This window comes from Sinocyclocheilus grahami, unplaced genomic scaffold (assembly GCF_001515645.1).
Source record: "Sinocyclocheilus grahami isolate Dianchi unplaced genomic scaffold, SAMN03320097.WGS_v1.1 scaffold719.1, whole genome shotgun sequence".
NCBI lineage: Eukaryota > Metazoa > Chordata > Actinopteri > Cypriniformes > Cyprinidae > Sinocyclocheilus > Sinocyclocheilus grahami.
In genome coordinates, this window is record NW_015505898.1 from 186,667 (window position 1) to 203,872 (window position 17,206).

Below are 17,206 nucleotides of genomic sequence, written 5' to 3' on the forward strand. Positions count from 1 at the left end.
CTCAGTACTAGGCTGTGTGTGAGTGAGTGTGTATGTGAGCATTTCAGGGGTAAGATGGGTTTGTGGTGACAAGGGCATTCCCCCTACGGCAGCAAAATATCACTTTTCTGCCCATTGGGAAGAATTACCGACATGAACCACAGAAACCAGCAGTCGGGTTTGAGTTACAGGCAGCAGATTTAAAGGCCTTTTCTGAGCAGGCTGTATCATTTACAAAGCATTCCCCAGGACTGCATTTTTATCGGTCAGTATGACTCATGAGTTGGGCCAGAGAGCAGATTTTCACAGAGCCACTGTCAATGCATGTTGTTTGGAGTTTTTTTTTTTTTTTTTTAAGTCTGTGCCAGTTTACATCGCCAGAGATGAACGTTTTTGGTTTTGTGGCGATTAGTGGTTTCTCTCTCTCAGAAAATTATCACGCTCTTAAAAAGTTTCTTTTATTTGTTGTTTTGCGTTCAAAGAGCTCAGGGTTAGAGTCTGATGAATGAGTTTAAAGCGACCAAGAAAAACCTCCAACAGAGCTGCCTGAAAGCGAAAAATGAGAAAAGCGTGAGAAAATAAAGAAACTAGAAAAGAAAAAGAGAAGGACAAACAAACAAAAGTCATTTTGTTTGTTTAACGTTGCTACATTATTATGAATGGTTTCTATGGGTGTTGTTATGTGGTTGTAAAAGTTGTTAGGTGGTTGCTAGGATGTTCTGAGTGGTTGCTAGGTGGTTGTTTATTGTTCCAAGTAGTCTCAATGTTTGTCTTGTCTCTAGATTTCTCTGCTTCAGTGGGAATTTTTTTATACCTGTTTTATCATCTGCCAAGCAAAAAAGTGAAAGTCTGATTATGCAGGAAAGTTCATTAGTAGTGATGCTCCAAATTATTACAGAAACACCAGTTCAATTTTTTGTTTAATCAAAAACCTTTAACTTAAACTCTAGCATAATTTTTGGTCACGGTGAAACCCTGAAGTTCCTTTCCGTTCCTGAAATTTCAGTGCATCATTTAATGTTTAATTATTATTTTTTTTAACCCCAAGAAAGGGCAATATTTAAAATTTTGCATTTTGCAACTGCATCTTTTAAATGTTTCAAATGTGTTCTCCTGTATTTGCATGTGGGATTTAATGGCGATTGGCCAGTGCATCCAGACAGACACATCTAAACTACCTCTCCTTTTTCACTCTTTCTTTCTCTGTCTCTCTCTATTTCTTTCTCTGTCTCTCTCACACACACTTGTTCTCTGTAGGCTTCTAACAGAACTGATGGATGTATTTCTCAAGAGCCTTTTGCTTGATGACTCCGGTGATGCCCCATATTTCAAATTGCGAGTGACCGTCACTTTCCACGGCTATTTGGATTGGATAGAAATGCAGTCAGACTTGCCACAACGGATACGCCGCAGCATCACTCCATCAATTGCAGCTTCATTCATATCAAACAGACATTTGCAGGCCATTAGCCTATGCCGCTATATCACTAGGATATTTACTGGTGCATCTGGAGCAAATTGGTAATAAAGTAATCATACAAAATCACACGGGCTCCTCGCCTGCTGCATCTGTGCCTGCCGCTATGTGAGAAGTTAATAGAAATGGAAAGGTGATCTCTCCCTCCATAGCTCGTGCCCTGCCGCCACATATTGAGATGCTAAATCAAAAACACTCTTAGCTTCTTTTACTTTGCAAATAAAGGGAGAAAAAAAAATCCAGGAAGGGCTTGCTGGAAAATCGATTGTCGCAGTGGCTCACGTTTCCAGTCATATCGGAGTGAGAGAAAGGGAGAAAGCAGTCTGGGATGAGACGGCTTTTATATCATATTATGTCACCAGACGACTCAGCACCTGATTCTCTCATCAGTTTACCAGACAAACCCCTTCCCTCCTCTTTCTTATTTTTTTTTTCTCTTAGATGGGAGAGTACACATGCTGGCCTAGTGCCCCGAATAGCACACTAGACTTCTATAGTAAATAAAGACTTTTATGGTTTATATTTATTGTGTACAAACCATTATGATGAGGCAATATAGGGTTTTGAGTTCAGGATATGACAGTTAAAGGAATATTCTGGATTCTCAATCGATGGCAAAAACAAATAATTACAGTGAGACATTTACAATGGAAGTGAATGGGAACAGTTTGTAAACTTCAAAATGCTCAATGTTTCAGTAGTACAGCTATACGTTACAGCTGCACGTTAACATGATTTCAATGTGAAATTTTCAAGTAGAAATACTGAGATATTATTTTTGCACTCCAATAATCGTTGTTTTATTTACAACTTTGAAAAATAATGTTTAAAGTGCATTTACTATTACTACTGTTACTATTGTACAGTAAGTGCCGCACCATATCACATTTTTAACCTTTTTTTCTTGCAGAAAACAAGGAGAGAATCCAGATTACATTTTTTTGTGGTAATCAACATTATGCCACCAATGCCGTCAATTGAATTGAGCTTAATTTATATTGAACCCGGAATATTCCTTTTAAAGAAAAATAACATAATGAATGAGAATGCTTGTGTAATGAGAATTTTCACCACTAAAGGATGGTTTTAGTGGTCTACAACCCATTTAGCCATGACTATATTGTTAATATAACCCAGCCTCAAGTGCCTTACTGCTTTTATAAAACAGTTATGCTGTAGTGACTGATCAGCATCCAATACCAGAATCAAGACTCATTCTATGTGTGAAATTTCAGAAGAAATTTGCGGGCAGAAAAGGTCCATTGCCTATTGTTGATAGTGTAGTGATATATGTCAATTTCAAACCAAGCGGCTTTTTGTTGATCTGTGTGGCAATTCGCATTACCAACTGAACCTTATACGAAATCTTTCATTTTTTCAAGGCATAGTTTCATTGTGTTCACATGTATTTTTAAAGGCTCTTTTGTTTCCACGGTGATGCAGCGTGTCATCGCAGTGAGGTTAAGGACAGTTGAGCTGCACTGCCTCATTTTCTGTTGCTCACTGTCCTTCTTTCATTCAGCTCCTTTCATTGTCCCGCGTCCTCATTCAAATACAGGTCAGGTTCACGTTTACTAAAGCGTCAAGACATGCTGTGCTCTTCATGAAGGACAGATGTGTTTCTCTGTATATAGTGGCCTCGTACGTATAGTGAAAATCCAGATGTGCATACTACTGACATTTTTATTAATTCACTCTTTCATTATTATTATTATTATTATTTGTTATTTATTAATCTAAGTCATTCTTTTGTTCACTCATCAATTTCTTCAGTCGTACAATCATTCATAATTCCATGTGCTTGTTCATTCATTGATTTATTATTGCATTCATTCATTCATTCCTTCATTTATTCATGTTCCTTTGTTCATTTGCACATTTATTCACACATTCATGAGTTGGTTTGTTGGTCCATTCATTCATCAGCTCATTTACTTGTTTGTTTGTTTATTCATTCACCTGTTCCTTTGTTCATTTAATTAATTAATTAATTAATTCATTCATTCATTCATTCATAAGTTTGTTCATTTGTACACTTATTCATTCAACATTTCCATTGGTCCATCATTCATTCGTTTGTTCAATTCATTCATTCCTTCATTTATTCATGTTCCTTTGTTCATTTGCACATTTATTCACACATTCATGAGTTGGTTTGTTGGTCCATTCATTCATCAGCTCATTTACTTGTTTGTTTGTTTATTCATTCACCTGTTCCTTTGTTCATTTAATTAATTAATTAATTAATTAATTAATTCATTCATTCATTCATAAGTTTGTTCATTTGTACACTTATTCATTCAACATTTCCATTGGTCCATCATTCATTCGTTTGTTCATTCATTCATTCAGTGTGTTCATTGTGCTTGTTTGTTCATTCATTCATTAGTTGTTCATTTGTCCATTTTTCTTCATTCATCTGTCTGTTCATTCATTTATCCATCAGGTTCAATTGTCCATTTTTCTTCATTCATCTGTCTGTTCATTCATTCATCCATCAGTTTATTCACTTGTCCGTACATTCATTCAGTCATTCAGTGTGTTCATTGTGCTTGTTTGTTCATTCATTCATTAGTTGTTCAATTGTCCATTTTTCTTCATTCATCTGTCTGTTCATTCATTTATCCATCAGATTGTTCATTCATTCATTCATTCATTCATTCATTCATTCATCCATTAAATATTCCAACACGCTCATGCACACTCCTGTAGATCTGGCAGTGACTAATTAAAGTCCTGAGAGATATTTGGACCCAAATGTCATGAAGTTTTCAAATCCATTCATTAGTTGTTCATTTGTCCATTTGTCCATTTTTCTTCATTCATCTGTCTGTTCATTCATTCATCCATCAGTTTATTCACTTGTCCGTACATTCATTCAGTCATTCAGTGTGTTCATTGTGCTTGTTTGTTCATTTATTCATTAGTTGTTCATTTGTCCATTTGTCCATTTTTCTTCATTCATCTGACTGTTCATTCATTCATCCATCAGTTTATTCACTTGTCCGTACATTCATTCAGTCATTCAGTGTGTTCATTGTGCTTGTTTGTTCATTCATTCATTAGTTGTTCATTTGTCCATTTTTCTTCATTCATCTGTCTGTTCATTCATTTATCCATCAGATTGTTCATTCATTCATTCATTCATTCATTCATTCATTCATTCATTCATTCATCCATTAAATATTCCAACACGCTCATGCACACTCCTGTAGATCTGGCAGTGACAAATTAAAGTCCTGAGAGATATTTGGACCCAAATGTCATGAAGTTTTCAAATCCAGTCTTTTTTTCATCCCTCTTTAATGTTTTCAGCATTCACGCATATCTCAAGTTAAAGATCATTAATCAAGCCCATAACTAAAAAATGACTAATAGTTAATCAAAATGCTTGTGTATTCCATGTACTCAACAGGACTTATTAGAAAAATGTGTTTATTTAGTTTCAACCATGTGGTCCAGAAAGCTGGAATATTATTTAAGCTTTTCATTCAGCTGTGGTGGCCCACGATTCTCAGAGTTTAAGCACTGAACTCAGGAGGAGAGTTTTGGGTCAGTGCAAAGGCTACAAAGGGCCACTGAGAAGTTCTCAACACTCAACCAGCTGAACTGACAAGCCATTACTGTTGTAATTTTAGATCTCATTTTTTTCTCTCTCTACGACTGCAGAGTTGACTGTGGGTCTAGACTGTGGGACAGCAAATAGAAGGCCTGAGATTGAAAGTGGATATAGTGTCCTTACATCCTAATGCTGGAGGGCTCCAGTGTGTGTGTGTGTGTGTGTGTGTGTTTGAGGCCTTTTAGCAACAGCCTTTAACTAATACTACTTTCTTGGTTATTGTAACTCATCTAGGTCTGTTTGTCGCCCAGAGCTTGACTACTGCAGTTCACTCTAGACCTTTAGGATTGAAGGAGCAAGAAAAAATCATCAAGAGCTGTTGACACTCTCCTAAAGAGTTATTTTAAAAGAACTGATGTGATTTGTGACACTCGATTTTCTGGGGGCTCTTGCCATCTCAGTTTCCCCACCTGCCAACTGCAGAAAGAGGGAAAAGGAGAGGGATTTTTTGGGGTTTCCCCCCTCAGGTTTCATCTTCTGACAGCCCTTTCCTTAGATAGCACTCGTCTCCAAAGGCTTTGCTCTGTGAGCCACATCATGAGCTCTGAAGTTGTGACTGTGTGTTTTAGTGTCTTGAGGCAAATTGTATTTTTAAGACACAGTTGAACAATAAGAGAGGAAGAAAGGGTGATGGGGAAAGTCACAAATAAGCTAAGAGAGTGAAACTAAGTGAGCAAAACTTCAACTTCAACTCTACTGGCTGAATCTGAGACACGCTGTTGATTACCAAATAAATAAATAGTTGTTCAACTTGTCTCTCAGTTAAAAAAAGAAAAAGCAAAAAGTCAAGTGGACATTATTATTGTTATTATTATTAAAATGGGTAATAATTATAATAGCAGTATGTATATATGGTTAAAGATGATAATAATAATTTCGCGTTTATTTATTTATGCTTTATTTCAGTGGTAATCAATAGCATGATTCAGAAGCTGTCGATAGAACTTATTTTGAACATTCCTTTCAGATGACTCATCTTTTTCCCTCTAGCAGCTAGTCTGGCCTTTATAAACATCTTTAAAGTGATCATAAGACTGGGTTTCCCTCTTCCCGTTCCCCTGACAGGTGTGCACTCGTGTGCCTGTGTGTTTCCCCTCTCCTTTCCTGAGCTGATATTGTTATTATAGCTGTGCTGAGTGAAGGAGTGGAAGGCTGAGCTGTGTGCCAACTAGAGCAAAAGCTTTCAGTCGAGTGGAGGAGGAAATTTCATGCAGGAAAGCTGGTAAAGCAGTTCAAGGCGGCAGAGAAGCGTTTTTAGACAGCATCCCAGGGAAATCCTGAACGACTGAAGGCTCTTGACCTCTGACCTCTGATAGTCACATGACTCAGATAGCGGGAAATGCAGTTGAACCTGAATGAGTCAGCACTGATTAAAGGCAGAGGAAAAAGCTAAAATGAAGCAAACACACAAAAATAAGTAGCTGTGCGTTACCAGTGATGACTCACAAAATGTCAGACATGAGTAACACACACTCATTCACTGGCAGATGTTTCAAACATCCAGAAAATAAGCTTTTACTGTAAATGCCATCATTATGGATTACATGAAGTAAATTCATGTGACATGGTCGACTAAAACTTAATGTCTACCAGCCACTAACTTGTTAAGTGTCTTAGCACAGACTCGTGCTATCCATCAACACACACACACACAATGTCTGGCTTTATCCTTTATATGATGAGTAATGTTGTCCTCTTCTTCCGGAGAGGATTGGATGACTGCTATTTAAAGAGGTGTTCGGTCATGACGTCAGTTTTTAGGCCAACCTGGAAGGCTAATTCACCATAGGTTCCCTCAGGAATTTCGAATAGGTTTTTAAAATAGTGCCTGTAGATAGATTTTTGCTTTAAAAATGAAATTTCTACAAAAGGACTACAACAGCTGTCTGATTCATCAAGCACATAAACTGACAACTTGATGGTAGTTGTAGTCCTTATGCAGCAACTTTTTAGCAACTTGCATTTTAAACACAATTGTTTCAAAACGTGGCTTTAATAGACCTTATCAGGGCAGCACCATGTTTATTTTATTTCGTTTTTTTGTTGTTGACAGGAATGAGAACACGGTTGTGTGGGATAGAAGTACAATTCAACGGATTGTACTGTTGTTTAACAATACACTGATTGCTCAGCTGATGAAAGGTCTTTCTGAAAAAAAAAAGTTCTGTAGAAAAAAAAACTCTGTAAAACAGTTTTAAAGTTGTGAGTTATTATATATTACATGATCTAGGACCTTTATCTTTATATAGTATATATATATATATATATATATATATATAGTTTTTTTTTCTCTTGTGTGGATATGTTTCCTGTTGAAACATGAAATTTAGGACAGGGCATATTGATATTCTCATTCTAAACACCATTTGATTCGACACAAATATGTGTAAAGTGATAAAATTCAATCAGTATCTTCAATCTTTTCCTGAAAGAAAAAAACAGTGAATTTTAAATGTGAATTGTGTCAGCAAGTTCAACACTGGCATCTGGATGGCCTTAAAACTGATGCACATGGACTTATAGCCCAAAAAATAATTTTGATTTCATTGGGTCTTCAACCACAGACTTTTAACCACAAACTGAACTGCTGTATTACAAAGTGTGTCTCTCTCTCTGTGTGTGTGTGTGTGTGTGTGTGTGTGTGCGCGGATCGTGGAGGTCAGGGCAAACCCAAACTCAGCAACCCTGTTCTCGCTGTCAGTAAGACTGATGACAGACCCCACGGCTCTGATAGGTGGTCGGCCTGACGTGATGAATGCGTGTTTTATTGTTTCATAAGGTTTGAAGCGCAGAGATATACAGCACTGCTTTAGGACAAGGGTTTTGTATCAAATTGTAGCAAATATTCTTTGTGTTCGGTTTCACTCTCAAATGACTCATAAGTGGATGAAAATGACTCAGCATATTTTGGTTTCCTGCTTGTTGGATTCTGGTGTGGGTAAAATTCCAAGCTTTCCCCCCTCTTGTTAGATACAACACAATATTGAGTGAAATCGGTGCCCTCTAGTGGGAGCTTCTGGTAGAGGGGTGACAGCAGACAGTCAGGCTCCATGCAGTCCGGTTGAAGATGCAAATCAAAAAGCCATTAGAGAAAGCCAGCGAGTTGAATCACATTTGTGAAGGTTGCACAGATTGATTTACATAGAGAGAGAATGTGTCTCCTGAATTCAAAGTAACCATAATCCTACTCTCTGTATCCATGGAACATGAGGACGTTTTTGCGTCAAGTGTTCGACTGACCAGCCCATATAATTATTGATTATAAAACCAATTAAAGTTACGTCAATGTGACAGGAATGGCAGACTGCAGCAAATTCCTTTCAGATGAAAAAAAGCCCCATCTGTATTAAATATTAGTTTAGTGCCACGTCAAAACCAAAGATGAGCTCTGGGTTTGACACTTATCATGTGGCATCCCTCTTGCATCATGGTTATTTGAAAATCAGGGGGTTTTGTGTACAGAAATACTTATGGTAACTACATCGCCCATAATTCCTCACATCCAAACGTTATTGGTTTATAATATCAGGGCAGATGGGATGCAGTTCAGTTAACTGGCAGTATACTTTGACTTTTGAAGGCTTCATTTATGAAAGTACTTGGGTATTAAATAACCTTTCTATGTTTCTGCATTCGGCTTAACTGCAAGCGCGAGTGTGTGTGTGTGTGTGTGTGCGTGTGTTTGTGTAGAAGGGGAAAACATCAAATAAATGAAAAGCAGAGAGTGTGCATTCATATATTTACCATACCAAAGGTGACAGGTTCATGCTATCATTGAGTGTGCTGTTATTTTGATGTGTATCACTGGTTCTCCCCAGGCTTTGACTCACCTTTTAGTCGCGGGTGAGCGTGAGGCCAGGCTTAATTGAACACTATCAGGAAGCGTGACTAATTAACCAGAGGAAGCAGACTGACTCGCTGCAGTGCAATGCTGCAATCGGTGCTCTTCCAAATGCGATACATCACTAATATCCTCTTATGGGATGTTAAGTCAGACTACTGATACAGGAACAAAGTGTGACTCACCGGGACCCCCACCTCCACCATACTGGCCAGTCATCCTGTATTAACAGGACAGCTTGTGCATTTTTTTTCTTGATTGTGAAATACAGAGAAAAACTACTGCCCAGTATCCTATTGACATCTTTTTGAGGTCATGTAATGACCAGGCTTTGTTTTAAACCCTAGTGAGTCACCTACATAGACAGCAGCTTTCAAAGTTCGCAACAGTAATGTGACCTTATATGTGACTGATCTTGGATGCTCTACACAGGCCACACAAACTCATGTGAAGTCCAAAAAGACTTGACTCACAATTGGTTCCAGTACAGTTTGACATAAACATGTTGCTAAACTATAATGTTACTCTAATAAGCATAAAATGTAATTAATCTAATTACTTTGGACAATTATTATGCTTTTAGTTTTGGAAAAGTATTTTATGCTCACCTAGGCTGCATTCATTTGATTAAAAATACAGTAAAACATTTAATATTGTGAAATGGTATTACAATTTCAATTAACTGTTTTTTATTGCAATACTATTTTAAAATGTAATTTATTCCTGTGATGGCAAAGGTGAATTTTCAGCCCCTTTTATCCCAGTCTTTAGTGTCACGTGATCCTTCAGAAATCATTCTAATGTGAAGATTTGCTGCTCAAGAAACATTTATTATTATTATCAATGTTGAAAACAACTTAATATTTTTGTGAAAACTGTAATACATTTTTTTCCCAGGATTATTTGATGAATAGAAAGTTGTTATACAACTTTCACAACATTTATTTGAACATCATTTACAAAAAAATCAAATATTGTATTATTTTATTTTAGACCTCAGACTTTTTATTGGTAGTATATTTAATTCTAGTGTTCCTATGATGCCTTAGAATTCTGTCTAGGTAGGCAGCTCACTAGGTTTTGGAACATGTCTCTACCCCCATCCTCCCACACATCAGTCACATGTTGTAGTCTAGCTGGTGCTCTGTAAAGAGTTGATGGAAGCTAATTACATGTTTGGTATTTACTTTTCTAAACTGGGTGATTTATTTAGTGAAGGTGGCTCTTACAGGTCTGCTGCTAATTATAGAGACATACGGAGAGACAGGAATAGCATTGTGTCGCTAAAAGACAAAGCATACTAGCTAGCAGAGCTAAGATGCTATTTCCTAAGCCAGAGCTAGCTAAGCTACATGTGCACATATTCAGATAAATAGTGAGTTAAGTTGTCTTACACCCCAAATCCTCAGTTATTTAAAAGAGTTTTGAGTAACACTTTTCCCATGAAGTGTGTATAAATGCAGTGCTAATGTGCCATACTCTATATGGATTCATAATGTCTTATGACACACCTTATAATAAGCTATATACGTGTATACTTCAAATCACAGCTATGATACATATTAATACTTAGTGATTAATTATTTGACTTTTAAAGAGAAGTCATTATAGCACACAATCAACATCACATTTTGAGATTACCAAGTGTTAAAATGCACTGTGCCCGTTGAATGTGTAAAGACAAGTAGTATAATGTATTAACCTCAGCTTTAATGATTCATGGAAACATAAACCCGATTACAATGTGTACTGTAATGCATTATGAATACCTTTAATGCATTATATATAGGCTACAGGCTTCATAGAAAGTGTTTGCTGCATCCCAGTGCTACATTTCACCTTAAAACAATAGAATTATTTAAAGATTTAGATGGTTAAGCTCTATTTCACACAAGACCCACTGGATATACTTTCATTTTCTAGCATAGCGCTCATTATTCCTTTCCGCTGAATGAAATGCGCTTACTAATTAGATGACAAATATTTCTCTGGAAGCACTGCCTGTTTAAGTAATGCCATGTTTTGAAATGGGGCAGGCCGAGGGAGATTCCTTTTTTCTGCAACAGTGGGAGTCAGTGTGACCACATCGTAGGTCAAAATAAACAAAAGCTCCCTGTGTTTATTATGATTTCTGTGGTAATTGGGTGGATGACGGAGTGCTGTCACTCAAACTCCACTGAGGTCAAAGTCAGTGTTGTCGTGGAGACTTTTGACTTGCGACATAAATCTGGTCCTCATTGCAGTTTATTCTGGTCAGGATCCACCCACGGCAGGAAGATACTTTTTGACGGACATACAAAGCAACCAGCCATGGCATAAGTTGTTTACCACAGTTTTGTTGCTTTTGAGGTTGCATAAAACCAGCCAATCAGATTTGATTCAATTAAATCATGTCATTTATGCCAAATCTTCCCATCTGAGACTAAGAACAGTGTGTCCTTCACCGTTTGTACTGCAGAAATGCAGGGAGCCTTTATAAACTGCCTTCAGTTTCCCGTAACTCCCGAATGCCACTTCAAGAAAACGGCTTATGTATTTTCTTCCCTTTTCCCTCTCACATTTCTGTCCCTAGCTTTCTTAATCGCTGTATCTTTCTGTCCCTCCTTCTTTCTTTCTTTCTTTCTTTCTTTCTTTCTCTCTCTCCACTTCTGTTGATTGACAACTAGAGAATTTTAAGACACCCCTGCCGTGAGCTCCTTCATATCTCTGTTTCAACTCTCGTCAAACAAGCGTGCTTTGTTAGCATATGTCTGTGTAACAGACTGAAAAACCTTCCCACTTTTCTGGGCTTCAGAGAAGTATTTTTTACAGAGAAGTAAAAAAGTTATAAAACTGAGTGTTATGTATTTCTGTTGAATCTGATTGGATTTGCATACTTTAATACATAATTTTTTTTATCATGGTATTAATTTGTATAATTTAATATTTTTACTATAGTACAATAATATAAATAATATGTTTTTGCATTTTTTTTTTTTTGGAAAAAATATTTATTTATTTTATTGGTGAAATATGGCCTAGACATGTTCTTGAAAGGTTTTGTGTGGGAAACGGACACACCTCAAGTTTTATAGACAAACTATAACCCATTTGCATATGAGGAAAGGTATTTTATTTGTTGCTTGGCAGAAGTTCCAGCCATTAACAAGTGGCAAGGTTACAAATGTGTTTGCTTTTATAATGTGTTGCATTATTTTCCACTTAAAGAGGGATTTTTTCCGTACGGTGCTCAAAGGAGAAGGGTTTGGCTGTGAGTGTTTGTAGACATTTAATGAAGTGACCATGGGGCTGACAGGTGCTATTATTGGGAACATTAAGTGAGATGAAGGGCTACTGGCTCCCTTGGACAAGATAATGATGTTTGTGCTGGAAAGAGGAAAACCAGGAGCTGTTTAAAGAAGCTTTGAGAAGAAACATTTGGCATGGTGATATCTTCCAGATGTGTCCAGTTTGGTTCATGCAGTAAATCTCTCAAGGTGTCAACATAGACAACCATGTTGCATAATAATGTTTGAAATATTTATCTTCGCTAGTAGGCAGTATGCTAGTAATCCACTTCAACACGGACTTGAAACTGCATTCCCCATATGAACACTCAGGCTCAATGAATCACCGCTAAGCCACGGCTCAAACAGAGAACCTTTCACTGTTGATCACAAACAAGTATTATATCCAAACCTATAATAAAGAGGGAAAGACAAAGGGTCGTTTTACCATCATGTAACCTTGTTTTGCATGCATCATCATCCATTGATTTTTATGGTCTTCATCACCCTGGAGAATATTCTGTGAAGATACTTTAATTACCGAACGGCAGAGCTGGGAATTCTCAGTGTCTGTGTGCTTTAGTATGGATGTGAGCTGCTCTGCGGGGATTCTTGAGGAAAACTAGACTAAATGAGTCTCTGTTTGCACCACTCATGAAGATTCTGAATCAACTTTCAAACCAACAATCAACCTCCAAACAAACACAATTAACTCCATTGACAGCTACTGACACTGATTAATTCAGGTCACTTAATGAATCTGGCTTTTCGGCTGTGTGAAGAGCACGCAAATGGCAAACCTGTTATCTTCCTACGTGCTGGTATTTATCCGATATACAATTAGGAGGGATATTTTGCCAGTTTATTTTGTTCCAAAATTTTGAAATATCATCAATGGGCCAATGAAAATGTGGTCTAACAGAGTGGGTAGGGTTTGGCACCTTATTAATTTCACCTTCGGCTGAAATATGAGGTCTCAACATGAAGTGCGTCTCCAAATGTCAACTTTATGCCAAGTCAACAATGATAATGTCATGCCAGGTGAGAGGAAGGGACATTTGTCATGGTCTCACTGGGTTCAAGTTTGTGTGTGTGTCCTGTCTGAGAGCATTTCAGAGGCAAATCTTTCAATGGGACAAGGGGCAGCCAAGGGCCAGCGCACACACAGGAAACTAGTACTGAGAGCCCAACTGCCTGCACTTCCTGTCAAAGCGCACAGTGGCGTCTCGTCCTTGCAGAAACGACAAACACTCTAGCCTTTCTCTGCTGAGGGTCTCGTCTGGGAGTGATGTTTGAAGTACACATACACAACCATACACACACAATAAAACCCTAGACCCCATCCTCTTCCAGTCTCCCCCGAGCCAAACGAGAGAATCGCAGCCATATGTCAGCCGTCTACGCTCCCACTCATGTGGCGGAGCGCCGCACCTCGGTATGAATGGAAAACTACCATGAAATCAATGGAGAAACTGCATTAAACTCAGTGTTGCACAGACTGACGGCTGGTGCGTTGTGGGTAAACAGCGGTGAGCTGTGTTTGCTGCCGCCTCAGCCCTGATTCAGCAAAGCCTTGTTCATTTCTCAGTGACAGTGTTACGAGATGATTCCTTTTCCTCGAGGTGTCACTCTGTCCCTGAATACTGTAAACCCATTCTGTATGCTCTCCCACCCGCAGCACACCCTACCTTTATTCGATTATTTGTACATGTGATTAAAATGTTTAATCTTTCCCCCTCATGTCATTCTAAACTATGACTTTTTCTCTAAAACACAAAAGAAGATATTTTTAAAAATGCCTGTTTTTTTTTTGTATATACAGTGAGTGGGGTGGGGGTCAGTGGGGTTCAGTGTTGTTTTGGACAGCATTTCTCGTTAACTTTGTACTAAAAAATAAATAAATAAATAAACTCTTCAGAATATCTTCTTTTGTGTTCCACAGAACATACAGGTTAGGGACAACATGAGGGGAAGTAAAGGATGACAGAACTGACACTTTTTGCCTATTAAACTTTGACACCACCATTCAAAGGTTTGGGGTCATAAATTAATACTTTTATTAATTAAGGATGCATTAAATTGATCAGAAGTGACAGTAAATACATTTATAAAGATTAAAATGTTTATTGAGCACCAAATCAGCATATTAGAATGATTTCTGAAGGATCTTGTGATACTGAAGACTGGAGTAATGGCTGCTGAAAATGTAGTTTTGGCATCACAGGAATTTCATTTTAAAATATATTCAAATAAAAAACAGGTTATTTTAAATTCTAATAATATTTCACAATATTAAAGTTTTACTGTATTTTATTAAACAAAATTTTAAAAATGCAGCCTTGGGGGAGCATGAGACTTTCAAAATAGTTTTTAAAAATCTTACTGACCCACAACTTTTGAACCAACCAGAACACCTTAGAAAAAAAACATAAAAAGGTTCTTAAAAACACTCCTATCAACTGCACATCAACAACAAACATCGTCACAACTTCCTGCTTTATTTACCTCTTTCCTTTTGCCTTGGTAGTGTTGTCAATTATCATAAATTCCTCTAATAAGATATAGAAGTTTTTACAGTCCCGTACAGTACTATATAACTCAATTTAGAGCATTACACAACAGCCCTCGGGTGTTTCAGGGCTGTTAAGTATTCCATATGCTTGTGAAGTGCCTCATTTTTTATTAACAACACAATTCCATCCCTTTTCCACCCAGCTGTGTGATTCATAATCTAAACTTCCTCTAAAAACATTCAAATAAACCCAAAATACAGTCTTTGGATCAGTCCGCAAGGCGATGATGAACTCACGGACCCTTCTGTCTGATGCATGACAGCTTTTCTCAGCAGCTGACTCCCCCTGTTGGCTGACAATTGTAATGGCAGTCTTCCAGTACCTGCGCAGTTATAGGCACTGCATAGAGAGCAGACAGTAGAGAGAGCCGAATGCTGCTGTTTATCAGCGGGATGCTGGGGACGGGGACAACCTGGGCTCATATACTCTTAAGAGGTACACACACTTCACTTGAGCTTAACTCTAGCAGGCTGAAACAGCAACTGTTAACTGCTTCTTAAGAGTTAGGGACAAAGTCAGGGGATTTGTGTTTTTGTTTGATAGATGTGTGTGTGTGGGTGTGTGGACGCATGTATGTGTACATTGGCAACCTGCTTGCGAGGGGAGGAGGCAGCGCTCATGAATGACAGCCGCATGAGTGTGTGTGTGTGTGTCCGTTTAATGCTGTGTGAACGCTGAGGGTGGCATAGTTGGGTTTTACAGTGAAGTGATGCATCAGCCAAACAAGCGCTTGCTCATTAATAGAGACAAAACCACAGTGTCAGAGCTGTTGGGAAAATAATGGGTCGAGGGAAAAGAAACAGTGACGCATGATAAATAGCTGTGAGTGAAGTCACGGGGCGCTCATTTGGGGACTAAGGAGCACCGGGACTCACTTTGAGATGTGTTCTTGTTCATGTGAGCTTCTGCCGGTCTCACAGTGGGAAACACCAGCAAGTTCATTCCCTAAAATAACGGGACAGGAATCTGTTTAACCTTGGCTCTGTGTACTTCCCTCCGTGAAACTATCGGATTGAAAGACTGCTTTACAACCAGTTTCCTTCTGCCATAACAGTCGCTTATTTACAGCTGCAGACCGGCCCATTTCACCCTCCTTCGTGCCTTAGTGTTAATGGCAGCATTGATTAAAGCATTGCTTTAAACCAGTGCTGCTGGTTATCATGTGCATTGGAGATGCTGGCTTGCTTGTTACAGAACTTCTCTTCAGTATACTGTTCATTGCCTTGGCTGATAAAAATGTTAATGGTGGTTTTCAGATAAACCAATCTGTTTATAAGAAAGTAAATGACTGTGGTAATGGTTCTCTCAGGGAGATTTCATCTGTATCCACTGCTATCCTCATTACCAGAATTACTCCTTTAGCCTTATTTTAATGAGAATCTTCTCGTCCTCTACCTGTCAGCATTTTATTTTTAATTTTCATTTTTGCTTATCTTTTAAATCCCAAGTTAAAGCTGAAGCATGTAATTTTTCTGAGGTTAAATACCTTCTCTTATCCCAGCTTAATATGCAGAGACAACTTTAAGTAAACCAAATTTTCCCTAAAATGTAAAGACGCTTTGGCTCTGTGGTGCTTTCAAAACATTGCTTTCTTTGTTTGGCATCCCAAATGGCCCTGCATGGCAACATTAGCACAACCAATAACGTTTGGGGAGTGGTTGTTTGTCTGGTTAATGGTAGGAGTGTTTGGGAAACCTGTTTGAAAACAGGTAGCGCAGAAATAAGGCAGCTTTTAACCGACCTTAGCAACATATTTAACCCTAGTTTATGAAGCCTAACTTTTATAGTCCCAAAAGTAGAGTATATACTGTGAAACGTAGAAGTGTAGGACATTACTTATCAAAAAATATTGCAATTATTAAATATTCGTGAACTTTTTATGTTCACAGAAACTCTTTTGTTTCATAGTCTGAGGGCATGACAAATGTTGAACAGTGAACAACCAAAAAATGTCCAAGTTTGTGGTGGTTATCATTGTCCAGCTGGCCCATGCTGGTATATGGCCTACCCTAACTACACCAAAAAGCATTTCCATTGATACATTTTCCCATCCTTTCTTGTGGTGCCATCAGCACTGTCATTTTCCTACAGCTCTAGAGTGATCATTAGTCACATGACATGAATGGCTCAGGTGATTTGGCTTACACGTAGCTTTCTCCAGGTTTTTTGCTCACTGTGTGCTGTATTTGTTCAGTTGACATTATTAACCATTAATATGCCAATAGGAACGTTAACCCAGAGTTACAAATACTGTGTGAAAAACCTGACTACCCATGATTGTAGTCAGCTACAGTAAAGCATGAGCAAGATAGCTGCTACTGGGTTAGCAATTTTAAATGTAAAATGTGCACTAGTCTCTTGCTTTTCCTGTTGTTCTTTGCTCTCTCTCTCTCTCGTTCTCTTTCTCTCTCTGACTTGCTCTCTCTCTCTCTCTCTCTCTCTCTCTCTCTT

General features: G+C 38.1%; 1 protein-coding gene across 1 annotated transcript in view; it reads left to right on the forward strand.

Moving 5' to 3' along the window:
* LOC107560296 (neuron navigator 3-like) overlaps positions 1 to 17,206 on the forward strand; it is a 234,038-nt gene that overhangs the window by 127,362 nt on the left and 89,470 nt on the right. The window lies entirely within an intron of this gene.